We start from the raw sequence: 13,241 nt of genomic DNA, 5'->3' as shown, positions 1-13,241 counted from the left end.
AAAGGAACCTGTCAGCAATTACAGGTTCTCACTGTACCTCTCTGATCATTATTACTAAGGAGAAAATCCTTCTAACACCTGGATGGAGCGTGGTCCTTGAAGATGGATGCTGCTTTCTGGTAGCAACGCTCCTTGTAAATGTATTGAGGCTGACGGAGATATTTCGTGTGGGCACTATGGTCGAGTAGGAATTGTGTTTCTAAAGGAATTATTTCCCTCGATCTGTTGACCAGAAATATATCATACTGACTTTTAAAATAATGAACCAATTTATGCACTGTGGAACAAAAGGTTTCTTGTGACATTTACAAGTGGACAGTGAGCTGGGTGGGCTAAGGAAAGTTTTGCTTGCATACAGTCCTAACATTATCACACCAAGCTGGTAATAATGCAACTCATTGTCACAGCCACTTCTGCTGCAAGTGATTATCTCTGCATTTCGTGATTTGTATTTGTTTCTGCTGTGTGCAAATTGGCTGCCTCGTTTCCTACAATTCAACAGTAAGCCAGCCTCCTCTCCATTGTCTACACTTCCCATTGCCTCAAGAAAGTAACCAACATAATCAGAGACCTTTCCCACCCCGGTTATTCTCTCTTCTCCGGTCTCCTATTAGGCAAAAAAGGCAAAGGTTTGAGAGCATGAATCACCAGGCTCAAGGGAAGCCCCTGTTCTGCTGTTATCAGGCAAGAGCAGGGAATGAGTCAGTGTTCGGCCATTGCTAGAGCAGACTTGGAGGCGATTCAATGTGGCAGAACGGAGGCAAGGCAGAGTCGAGTTGGAGCCCAGGCCTGAGAGCAAGGAAAGATCCGAGGTTCGATCGATTTAAGCACTGGGCTGACTTGGAAAGGTCTGGTACAGGCTTATTTGAGGTGGTGGGGGGGGGGGTTCTCAGAGCCAAGAGCGTATCGAGGTTTGGACAATTTAAGCGCTGGGCCAGAATGAAAAGGTCAAGGTATCGAGGCCGGAGGTGAGGGACAGGCCAGTTCAGCTCGCCGCTCTGCAAGGTTCACTCATCTCTGTGCTGAACTAAGGCTGCGGCCTGTAACTAACGGGCTCCTGGATTGTCTGCAGTGACGCCCGGCTTCGTGTCTGTGGACTCACTTATGTGAACTTCAGTTCTGAATGTTATTTGCTTACTTCCATTGTTTGCATGTTTGTTTTTTTTTCTCTGCACATTGGGTGTTTGACGTTTTTTTTAGTAGGTTCTGTTGGGTTTCTTTGTTTGTGGCTGCCTGTAAGGAGACGAATCTCAAGGTTACATAAAGTATACATACTCTGATAGTAAATGTACGTTGAAATTTGAACTTTAAGCGATGAACTCTTGATCTCCCCATCTACCTCTTTGTGATCCACTGCACAATATCTGGGCTGCCTGAGCCGCACTGCCTCTGTAACAATAACTCCACGTCATGCCTTTCACTACATTTATGTACTATCTGTCTGGAGAGCATGCTAACAAAACCTTTTTACAGTATCTCGCTACACATTCAAATTCAGGTTTAGATTTATATATCTCGTGTACATTGAAACATTGAAATGAGACAATAAATCGGTACCAATATAATTGGTGATTCAGAAAACTTTGAAATCTTCTGAAAGATGGTAATGAAGTGAAAATTTTTCTCATACATAACAGCATATTTTCACTTCCCTTAGTTACATCAGTGGTTGCTCTTCACAGTTTTTTTCTGAATAGTTTAATTTTTTGAGATCCAGACATCATCTCCAAGGCCAGCATTTGCCCATCATTAACTGTCTGTGGGGAGGTGGAGGCAGGGGGTGTGAGCTACCTTTTTGGCGAGGAGGGACACAGCACTGATGGACCAGTGATATATATTCAATGGTCGATTTATTAGATTCTGGAGCAATCTTCTGCTGTTGTAGTCCAACCACTTCAAGGTTTGATGTCTTGTGTGTCCAGGGATTCTCTTTGGCACCCCACTATTACGACTTGTGGATATCTGAGTTACGAGTGCTTTCCTGTAACCTTGAACCAGTCTGTCCATTCTCCTCTGACCTCCACCATTAACAAAGTGCTTTCACCCACAGAACTGCGGCTCACCGAATTTTTTTTTTCACTACTCTCTGTAAATTCTAGCGACTGCGGTGCATTGAAATCCCAGGAGATCAGCAGTTTCTGAGATACTCAGATTAACCCTGTATAGCATCAACAGTCATTCCACGGTCAAAGTCACTTAGGTCACATTTCTTCCCCATTCTGATGTTCGGGCTGAATCTCGTGACCATGTCTGCATGCTCTTATGCAATTGAAATGCTGCCATGTGCTAGGCTGATTAGATATTTGCATTAAGAAGCAGGTGTACAGGTGTACCTACAAAGTGTCCACTGGGTGTACTTCCGAGCCAGGATGTTGTGTGAATTGGAGAGTAGCCTGTGATGGGTGATAGTCAAATGCACTGGCTGCCCTTGTTCTTCGCAGTGGCAGGTAATGGAGGGGTGGTTGGCCAAACCCAGGTTAGTAACTGCAGTGCATTTTATCGATGGCACATACTGCAGCCACCAAGTACCGTTGTGGAAGAAGATATGCGCTTAAACAAGAGATCCTGCAGATTCTGGTAACACACAAAAAGTGCTGGAGGACCTGCTGAGATCCTCCAAGATAAATGCTTAGTTTGGAGGATAACCACAAATCTTTAAACATGCTTATATGATGTCCCACTCTCTGCTGTTTTATTGGAAGCCTATTTATCTTTAAATGGGTTATTGACTTATTAGAACATCAAAGAGGAAGTGCCTTCCCTCCAATATTTCCATGTTACTGCTCCCACAGCTCTGCCATTGTGCCTCAGTATAAAAGAGGATTAGGCAGCAAAGAACAAAGGGTTCTTTTGTCTCCAGTTGTGTGCCCGTCTCAAGTGGTGGTATATCCAGACAGCTCTTCAATTTTACACGTCAGTGAGCTAATCCAGTGAAACGGTCACATTTTAGTGCTTACTGTGCTGCTCCTTCCTTTTCCAAGCTGGCGTTACATTACACGGGGCGGCAGGGTAGCATAGTGGTTAACGTAACGCTATTACTGTACCGGTGACGCTGTAACGCTGTTTTGTTTGCCCCTATTCATTGGTATTTACATATGGCCGAATGACAACTAAACTTGAGCTTGAGCGACCAGCGTTTGTTTCAATTCTTGCCGCTGTTTGTAACAAGTTTGCACGCTTTCCCCGTGACAGTGTGTGGTTCTTTTGGGCTCCAGTTTCATCCCACGTTCCAAAGGCGTGTGTGTTAGTGGGTTAATCTGTCACATAGGTGCAACTGGGCAGCATGGGCTCGTTGAGCTGGAAGGGCCTGTTACCGTGTCGTATCTCTCACATGCACACATCACAAGTATGTATGGATTAGTAGCTTAATTGGTCAAACGTGCTCTTTGTGTCATGAGCCCCTTGCGTCTATATGGCTAACTGCAGAGCATTGGGCTTTGAGAGTTCTAAAGAACCTGTATTTGTTAATTGTTGCTTAACTAGAGTCATTTAGCCCGAGTGATTTATGTTCAATCTTCTCGAGTTTATTTTGACTGGCACGGGTTTTCCACATTCTGTGATTATTTAAAGTGGACTCCTGATTAGCGCTTATCGTTGGGTCTTTGTTTTGAGAATTCCTATGTATTAACTCCTGTTTCTGTCTCTACATGGGAGTCTGTCATACTTCCACACCTGCGTTCAGTTGTTGTCAGTGTGCACTATGACACCTTGGGCTGTAAAAGTCTTTTATAGTGCTGCATCTCTAAATAAAACTTTAAATATCTCAATTATTACAAACAATTTGTCTCTAAAAAAAATCTAAAGGTTCTATCATTGTAACATCTACACATTGGTCTGGACCCTACCTGTTTAGATCGAGGAAGGAGAAGGGCTACGGTAGAACGCCAACCAGCAGAATGCACGGCACAGTGGCACGGCGGTTAACGTAACACTATTACAACACTGGCAAACCAGGTTCAACTCCACCACCATCTCTAAGGAGTTTGGAAGTTCTCCTCGTGATCATGTGGGGTTCCAGATTCCTCCCACATCCCAAAGGTGTACGGGTTAGTAGATTTCGTGGTCAGGTGGGCACAAGGGATCATTGGCTCAAAAGGGCCTGTTATTATGCTGTATCTGGATATAAAAATAATAAGCCAAATGCACGCACACACACCTATCTGAATGGCCTCATTGTAATTTCAGCATAGGCACAGTGGGCCAAAGTACCTCTTCCTCTGCTGTACTGATGGATGTGCTTACTTTCTTACTTACTGCCCGTTATGTCAGTGGTAATGAAGGTCCTCCAACTCCATCTGTACAGAAGAATTTTTCAGTGCTGTTTCCATCACAATTATTTTTTTGACCAATCAGGGTTGTTAGTCCTGAACTGAAACCAACCCCCCCCCCAACACCTCCCAAACCACTCTTAGTCTGGCCTCTGCCCTTTGACCTGTTTGGCATGGGTGACCCTACCAACAGCCAACACACAAAGCCCAGACTCCAACCAGCATAGCTCTCCGGGTCATTGAGGCACGTAAGCCTCCAAACCTCACGACTAGATTGTGGTCCTCTTGGAGGTGGTGCCTGTGCTAAGTCTGCCTTATTGAGAAAGGTTTAATAAGTTAAGACTTTGTTCCCTGGGCCGGCTGGTGGCGCAATGACATCAGCGCCGGACTCTGGAACGGTGGTTCCCGGGTTCGAACCCAGTCAGGTCCGTTCCCGAATATGCTTTCCATCCGTGCCAGGTTGAGTGTCGAGATTGCAACTTGACCTCGTAAAATAAAGGGAAAAATACTGCGAAATGTCTGTGTGAGGAGTGGCGTGCCACACAGTCTCTCTCTCTCGCTCCGCGCCTTGTAAAGGCATGAAAAAGACATCGTCCCGCCAACATCGCACACGCATGCACGCACGGATATATGCACATGCACAGACGCACAGGCATGCACGCACATGCCAAAAAAAGAAGACTTTGTTCCCTATTTTTAAGAGAATGGGGGGAGGCTTGATAGCGGTATACATATTTAAGAAGGGCATAGATAGGGAAAATCCAAGCAGGCTTTTTCCACCGAGGTTGGGTAGGACTAAAACCAGAAGCAATAGGTTAAGGGTGAGAGGTTTCAAAGGTATATTTAATGTCAGAGAAATGTATATAATATACAACCTGAAATGCTTTTTCTTCACAACCATCCACGAAAACAGAGGAGTGCCCCCAAAGAATGAACGACAGTTAAATGTTGGAACCCCAAAGTCCCCCCCACAGCTTCCCTCCCCCCACACATTAGCAACAGCACAGCAGCGACCTCCCCTCCACCCCCACCAGCAAAAAAAATGCATCGGCACCCACCACCGAGCACTCAAGCATGCAGCAAAGCAACAGAAAAGACACAGACTTGCAGTACCCCAAAGACTACTCATTCACCCGGTATTCAACATACCACAGGCTCTCTCTCTCTCTCCTAATAAGGGAGAAAGAGGTGTCTCCGTTTCACGGGTGAAATAAAGGTGAAATATTTAAGGGGATTTCTGTATCCAGAAGGTGGGGAATTTATGGAACTGGTTGCCACAGGTGGCTGTGGAGGTCAAGATATTTGGTATATTCAAGGCAGAGATTGATAGGTTCTTGATTGGTCAGGGTATGAAGGGATACAGGGAGAAGGCAGGAGATTGGGCTGAGAGGGAAATGGATCAGCCATAATGAAATGGCGCAGCAGATCTTATGGTCTAACTTTTTCACTCAAAGGGTGGTGCGAGTGTGGAAAGAGTTGCCAAAGGAAGTGGTGAATGCAGGTTCGATTTCAACATTTAAGAGAAGTTTGGATAGGTACACGGATTGGGAGGGGTACGGAGGGTTATGGTCTGGGTGCAGGTCGATGGGACCAGGCAGAATAACAATTCAGCACAGACTAGATGTGCTGAAAGGCCTGTTTCCGTGCTGTAGTGTTCTATGACGATGACTCTCTATGACCCGATGAGACCACTGCACTTCAGTACAGTTCCTCCTGAAGTAATGCTCATCTTCTGAAATCCCACCCCCCCCAGCATGGCTGTTCACTCCCTTAAAACAAGATTTATCTGCCTGTCTGTGTATACAGTAATCTTGTGGCTAAACTAAAGGAAAAGACCCAAAAGATGGCAAAGTTGCATTTGAAACAATATAACAGTTGGGGTGTGGGATGTAATTAAGTCAATTCAGAATTAAATGAGAGGATGTGTGCTTTGACTCAAATGTAGACTTAAGATGTAGTCTCAAACTCTGTGCTCGCTGACTAACCAGCCCTTGTATATCCCTGTGACTCCTGCTTGGACAGACATCTTATCCCAGGCTTCTGGGAGAGTTCAACATCTATGGATGTCCTTCGTTGACACTAAAACAATCATTTTAGTATTAAAAATAGGTGGCAACATAGAAGATTTCAAAAATTACATGGGGATCTGGATCAGCTAGCTGAGTGGGCTAGAGAATGGCTTTCAATTCGGTTAAGTGCAAGGTGTTGTATTTTGAGAAATCCTACCAGGATTCTTAGGGGCAGTGGAGGTATAATTTGTCCATCTGTGCTGATCATCCCATCCTTGACTGAGCTGTTCCACCGTGAACACGATCTGTTATGAGTCAATATGATGCTTTCAGATCAGGTCATGCATAGCACATACCTCCGCCGCACCACTCAGGTGTGTTTCTGGGGTACAGGGGCTAGCGACCCTTGCGCCTATTTTGTGTTCTATCGCTGAGCAACAGTGAACCATCTGATTGGCCTATCAGAGTTCTCCTTGGGAACTAGTTGACTTAATCAGCATTTCTGATCTGGCTATTGTTCACGATTGCACTTAATAAAAAAAAAGGGTAGCACCTTCATGAGGAATGGTAAGGCCCTGGGGAGTGTTGTAGAACAAAGGGAACAAGGGGTACAGGGACACAGCTCCCTTAAAGGGAAGTCACTGGTAGACAGGGTAGTGAAGAGGACTTTTGGCTCATTTGCCTTCAGCAGTCAGGGCAATAAGTATAGGTGTTGGGACATTATGTTATAGAGTCATAGAAAACTACAGCACACAGAAACAGGCCCTCCAGCCCATCTCATCTGTACTGAACCATTAATCTGCCAAGTCCCGATGGCCAGCACCTGTATCATATCCTTCATGCCACTCCCATCCGTGTACCTATCCAAATTTTTCTCATATGTTGAAAACAGCTCTGCATCCTCGACTTTCTCTGCCTGTTTGCTCCACACTCTCACCACCTCTGAGTGAAGAAGTTGGCCTTATATTTACCTTAAACATTTCACCTTTCACCCTTAACCCCTGATCTGTAGTTGTAGTCCCACCCAACTTCAGTGGAAAAAGCCTGCTTGCATTTACCCTATCTATACCCCTCATAATTTTGTATACCTCTATCAAATCTCCTCTCAATCTTCTATGTTCCAGGGAATAAAGACTTCACCTATTTAACATTTCCCTATAATTCAGTTCCTCAAATCCTGGCAACATCCTTGTAAATTTTCTCTGCACCCTTTCAATCTTATTTACATCTTTCCTGCAGTTAGGTAACCAAAACTGCACATAATGCTCCAATTTAGGCCTTACCAACATCTTCTACAACTTCAACATAACATCCCAACTCCTATACTCAATGCATTGATTTATGAAGGGCAATGTGCCAAAAGCTTTCTTTATCACCCTATCTACTCTGATGCCATTTTCAAGGAATTGTGGATCTATATTCCCAGATCCCTCTGTTCTACTGTACTCCTCAGTGCCCTCTCATTCTCCGTGTAAGTTCTACTGTACTCCTCAGTGCCTGACCATTCTCCATGTAAGACCTACTCTGCTTGGTCCTCCCAACTTGAAACACCTCATACCTGCCTGCCATTTTTGTCCCATGTTTTTCAGCTGGGCCAGATCCTGCTACAAGTTTTGATAGTCTTCCTCGGTCTCCATTACACCCCCAAAAATTTGCTGACCCAGCTTACCACATTATCATCTAGATCATTGATATAGGTGACAAACAACAAAGGACCCAGTGCTGATCCCTGCGGTATCCCACAAGTCACAGGCCTCCCATCTGAGAGGCAACCATCTACAACCACTCTTCGGGTTCTTCCATAAAACCAATGTCTAATCCAATTTACTACCTCATCCTGAATGCCAAGTGACTGAACCCTCTTGACAAACCTCCCATGAAGGACCTTGTCAAAGGCCTTGTTAAAGTCCATGTAGACAACATTCACTGTCTTGCCTTCATCAACTTTCCTGGTAACTTCTTTGATAAACACCATAAGACTAATTAGACACAACCTACCGTGCACTAAATTATGTTGACTATCCCTAATCAGTTACTGTCCATCCAAATATGTACAGTATATATCTGGTCCCTTAGAATACCTTCTAATAACTCTCCCACTACAGATGTCAGGCTCACCAGTCTATAATGTCCCAACTTATTCTTAGAGCCTTTCTTAAACAGCAGAACAGCATTAGCAATCCTCCAATCCACTAGCACCTCGCCCGTGGCTAAGAATGTTTTAAATATCTCTGCTCGGGCTCCTGCATTTCTACACTAGCTTCCCACAGCATCCACGGAAACACCTTGTCAGGCCCTGGGTATTTATCCACCCTAATTTTCTTCAAGAGCTCCTCCTCTGTAGTCTGTAAAGGGTCCATGACCTCGCTGCTACATTTCCTCACGTCTATAGACTCCGTGTCTGTCTGCCGAGTAAATACTGATGCAGAAAAATCCATTTAAGATCTCCTCCCACCCCCCATTCGGCTCCACACATAGATCTGATCTTCCAGAGAACCCAGTTTTGTCCCTTGCTATCTTTTTACTCTTAATAGATCTGTAGAACCCCTTAGGGTTCTCCTTCATCTTTCAGAGCAGCCTCATGTCATCTTTTTAACCCTCCTGATTTCCTCCTTCAGTATTCTCTTGCATTTCTTGTACCTCTCAAGTAGTTCATTTGTTCCTGCCTGCTTATACCTGCGATGCACTTCCTCTGTTTTAAAACCAGGCCCTCAATATCTCTCAAAGACCAAGGTTTTCCCTAAACCTGTTATATCTGCCTGTTATTCTGACAGAAACATATAAACTCTATACTCTTAAAATGTCACTTTTGAAGGCTTCCCATTTACCACGTGCATCTTTGCCTGAAAACAATCTATCCCATTCCACACTTGCCAGATCCTTTCTGATACCATCAAAATTGGCCTTTCTCCAATTTAGAATCTCAACCTGAGGACCTGATCTATCCTTTTCCATAATGACCTTGAAACTTCTGTCACTTGCTTTGTCTCATTCCCTAATCTAGCATCACACTCTCTCTCGTTGGGACTTCTATGTACTGATTAAGGAATCTTTCCTGAACAAATTTGAGAAACTCTTTCCCATCCAGCCCTTTTACAGTAAGGGAGTCCCAGTAAATATGTTGGAAGTTAGAGTCACCTACTATCACAAACTTAGCTTTCTTGCAACAGTTTGCGATCCCTCTAGAAATTTGCTCCTCTAAATCCAATGGGCTGCTGAGTGGTCTATAATATAATCCCATTAATATGATCATACCTTTCTTATTCCTCAGTTCTACCAATGAAGCCTCACAAGATTAACTCTTTAGTCTGTCCTGACAGAGCTCTGCCATGATATTTTCCCTGACTAACAATGCCATCGCTCCATTTTAATCTGCCCTGCTCTATCACATCTAAAACAAAAGAACCCCAGAATATTTGCTGCCAGTCCTGTCCCTCCTGCAACCAAGCCTCATTAATGACTGCAATGTCATAATTCCACATTCTGATCCATGCCCTAAGCTCATCCACCTTTCCTACAATACTCCTTGCATTGAAATATACGCAGCTCAGAACATTAGCCCCTCCATGCTCAACCAGTTGATTCCTGACTTTGTAGGTATGCTTAACAGCATCTTTCTCCATGACTACTCCATTATCTGGTCTGGTGCTTTGGTATTGTACAGGTGTTGATGGGGCCACAACCAGAGTATGGTGTGTACTTTACATTACCCTGTCATAGGAAAGACATCATGAAGCTGGAAAGAGTACAAAGAAGATTTGTTTGAGTATTTTGCCAGATCTCAAGACTCTGAGTGATAGAAGTGAAGAAAGAAATTAAAACAATTAATGGTAAACGGTTCCATAGAATAAATTCACATCGAATGGAGAAGAACAACAATTGAGTTGATTTAAGGCCCTTTGCATCTGGTGTGAAGTAGCAATGATTTGTTTATTCATTAATTTCTCTTGTTAATTGGATGGAGAAGCAGTTAAAAAAAATCCCCTAGCGAAGATCACAAGAGAACTCTGAAATGTGAAATAGAACTTTTTAAGCGTCTCAAAGGTAGATTTTTCACACAGATTAGTCAGCAGAATGGCAGCACAATTGAAGTTCTTCAGACACCTCCTTTCAGCTCTGATCCTCTCAGCTTCTGAATGATATCAGAACTGTGGACCCAAGTTACTTTCATATTTGGAACAACAAACCGTCAAATCTTTCACAGTGGAAGCTTTGAACCATCAACCAGCTGTTACATATTTGCGACGTCTTGTTCATTCAGGAGATGCGGACAGTTGCTGGCAAGGCTAATAGTTACTGTCCTTTTCAACCATCTCTTGAGAAAGTGAAGGCTATGTGGCATTCCTGAACCACTGCAGTCCTTCTGATGAAGACTCCGGCAAATGTGTACAGATATACCATGGAGAGCTTTCTGATCGGTTGCGTCACCCATTGACAAGGAGAGGCCACGGCACAGGATCAGAAAATGCTGCAGAGGGTCGCAAACTCAGCCAACTTCATATTGGGCACTAGTCTCACAGCATCGAGGACATCTTCAAAAGGCGATGCAGTATCCATCATTAAGGACCCCAATCAGCCAGGATATGCTTGCTTCTTAATACCACCAAGGGAGAGGTGGTACAGGAATCTGAAGACACACAACATTTTAAGAACTGCTTTATCCCTCCACATCAGATTACTGAATGGACAATGAACTAACCCATGAATACTACTTCATATCATATTATTTTGCTCTCTCCTTCCACCACTACATTAGTTTAATTATTTTTCTTATATATATATATATATATATATAGAGAGAGAGAGAGAGAGAGAGAGATTTTAAAAAATATATTTATTTTTGCAATTTATAGTAAATTTTCACATATCGCACTGTAATGCTGCAAAACAACAAATTTCACAATATATGTCAGTGATATTAAACCTGATTTTGATTCAGATTCTCATAATGCTTTCAAGGAAGAATGTCCTGGATGCAAACCCAGCGATGATGGACAAATGGCATGTGCTTCCAAAGAGCGGTCCCGAAAGGAGAACCTACAAGTGGCGACATGTGCCTACTCTGGCAGTAAAGGTTTCTTAGAAGCAATGTGTCACTACCTCCAGTTGAACTTTGTATTTTTGTGTGTTTCCCCCTAGCCGTCAGTCTGTGGTTTTGTATTGCCACGTACTCTTGTCTGTTTTCATGCCCCATGTGCTGCTGTCCCCACTCCTGCTCTTCTCCGGCCCCTGTATTACTGAGTACTTTGCCTCTCACCTGTTTCTCATTATTACCTGTTTTGTTGCCACTTCTGTCTCATTGTTCTCCACCTATCATCTGCCTCTCTGTTTATTGCTCAGTGTATTTCAGTCCTGTGTCTTCACCTGTTTGTTGCCAGATTGTGCCAGTGAATTTTCCTGAGCCTTTCCAGCATTCGTATCTGTACTCTACTCCTACTCCTACTCCTACTCCTACTCCTACTCCTACTCCTACTCCTACTCCTACTCCTACTCCTACTCCTACTCCTACTCCTACTCTGTCTGAATATCGACTCTGCCTGTTTCCTGATTCTGGTTTTTGGATTACTCTGGATGTTTTGATCTCTGCCCGAACTTTGATGCTGACTTTGTTTGCACCTTGGGATTTGTTACTCAATTAATATCACTGTGTGCACAGTACTGGGTCTGCGATTGGATCCCTGCTCCAGCGCCCTCATCAAAATACTTGCAGGTTGTGTCAAGCCACCCAATAAAACAAGATACATTTTTAGAGGTCCTTGGTTAACAACAGACGTGAACATTAATAGGTAAGTCGGTAATCACATGGTCAATTTGCATCCCAGCATACCTTTATAATGATGTTCAGGAGACTGAGTTCAAAAGCTGTAACGTAATATTGGAGCACTCTAAAACTATAGTTAAACCACACCTGGAATATTGTGTTTGGTCTGCTCACTTTATTATAGGAAGGATGTGGAAGCTTCAGAGCGGATTTACCAGGATGTTTCATGAATTAGAGAGCATGATAGGCTGAGCGAGCGAGAGAATTTCTCTTCGGAGCCAAGCAGGATGAGAAGTAACTTGACAGAGATATACAAGATGATAAAAGGCATCGGTTAAGTGAACACCAGGGATGTTTTCCCAGGATGGAAATGGCTAATATGAGGGAGTGTAATTTTAAGGTGATTGGAGGAAAAGAATGGGGGGGGGGGGTCAGTCAAGTTTTTTTTTAATAGCATTACCAAGAGTGGTGATAGATGAAGATATATTAGGGACATTTAAAAAAAACCTCTTAGATAGGCACATAGATGAGAGAAAAATGGAGGACTAGGTGGAGGGAAGGATTAGATTAATGTTAGAGTAGATTAAAAAGTTGGCACAACTCACTAACCCTAACACTATCTGTACTGTTCTATGTTTAAATAATAGGTTAAAATGTACATAATAGCAAAATACTGCAGATGCTGCAAATCAGAAATAAAAGCAGAAATCATGAGGAAATGTCAAGGAGTCTTGACCCAAACACAGAAGTGGAGTTGATTTAGCAGTGAGCAATCATTTTCATAATAAACTGCAAGATAACAAGCCACGAGGGGACCACAAAACAAAGAGGAGCAGACACTTAACACGACAAAGCAACAATGTAACTGAAGGCTAGGAGGAACTGGTTGAGGCTGGCTGGTTCGATGAGTGAACAAGGGCTGTGTATCTGACCTGGGTTTAAATAGGCTGCAGGTGATGAGTTGGAAACAAATGGCAGGTGACTCCTGTTAGCTGGAGATTGGGAGGTGCCAGTCTGTGCAGGCATGAAGATACCAAGTAGGTCAGGCAGATAAACACTGTTGGAAGGACATCAACCTGTAAAATTAAATCTCCTTCTTCCTCCACAGAAGCTGCCCAACCAGATGAGGAATTAAATGCAAGTCTGGAGATTTGAACATGAGGCTTCCACTTTATTATCCACCTTAGAAATCATGTGTTGTGA

Source organism: Mobula birostris, chromosome 11 (genome assembly GCF_030028105.1).
Source record: "Mobula birostris isolate sMobBir1 chromosome 11, sMobBir1.hap1, whole genome shotgun sequence".
In the NCBI taxonomy this organism is placed as follows: Eukaryota; Metazoa; Chordata; class Chondrichthyes; order Myliobatiformes; family Myliobatidae; genus Mobula; species Mobula birostris.
The sequence above is the reverse complement of the archived record's forward strand: the minus strand, read 5'-3'. Positions refer to the sequence as shown.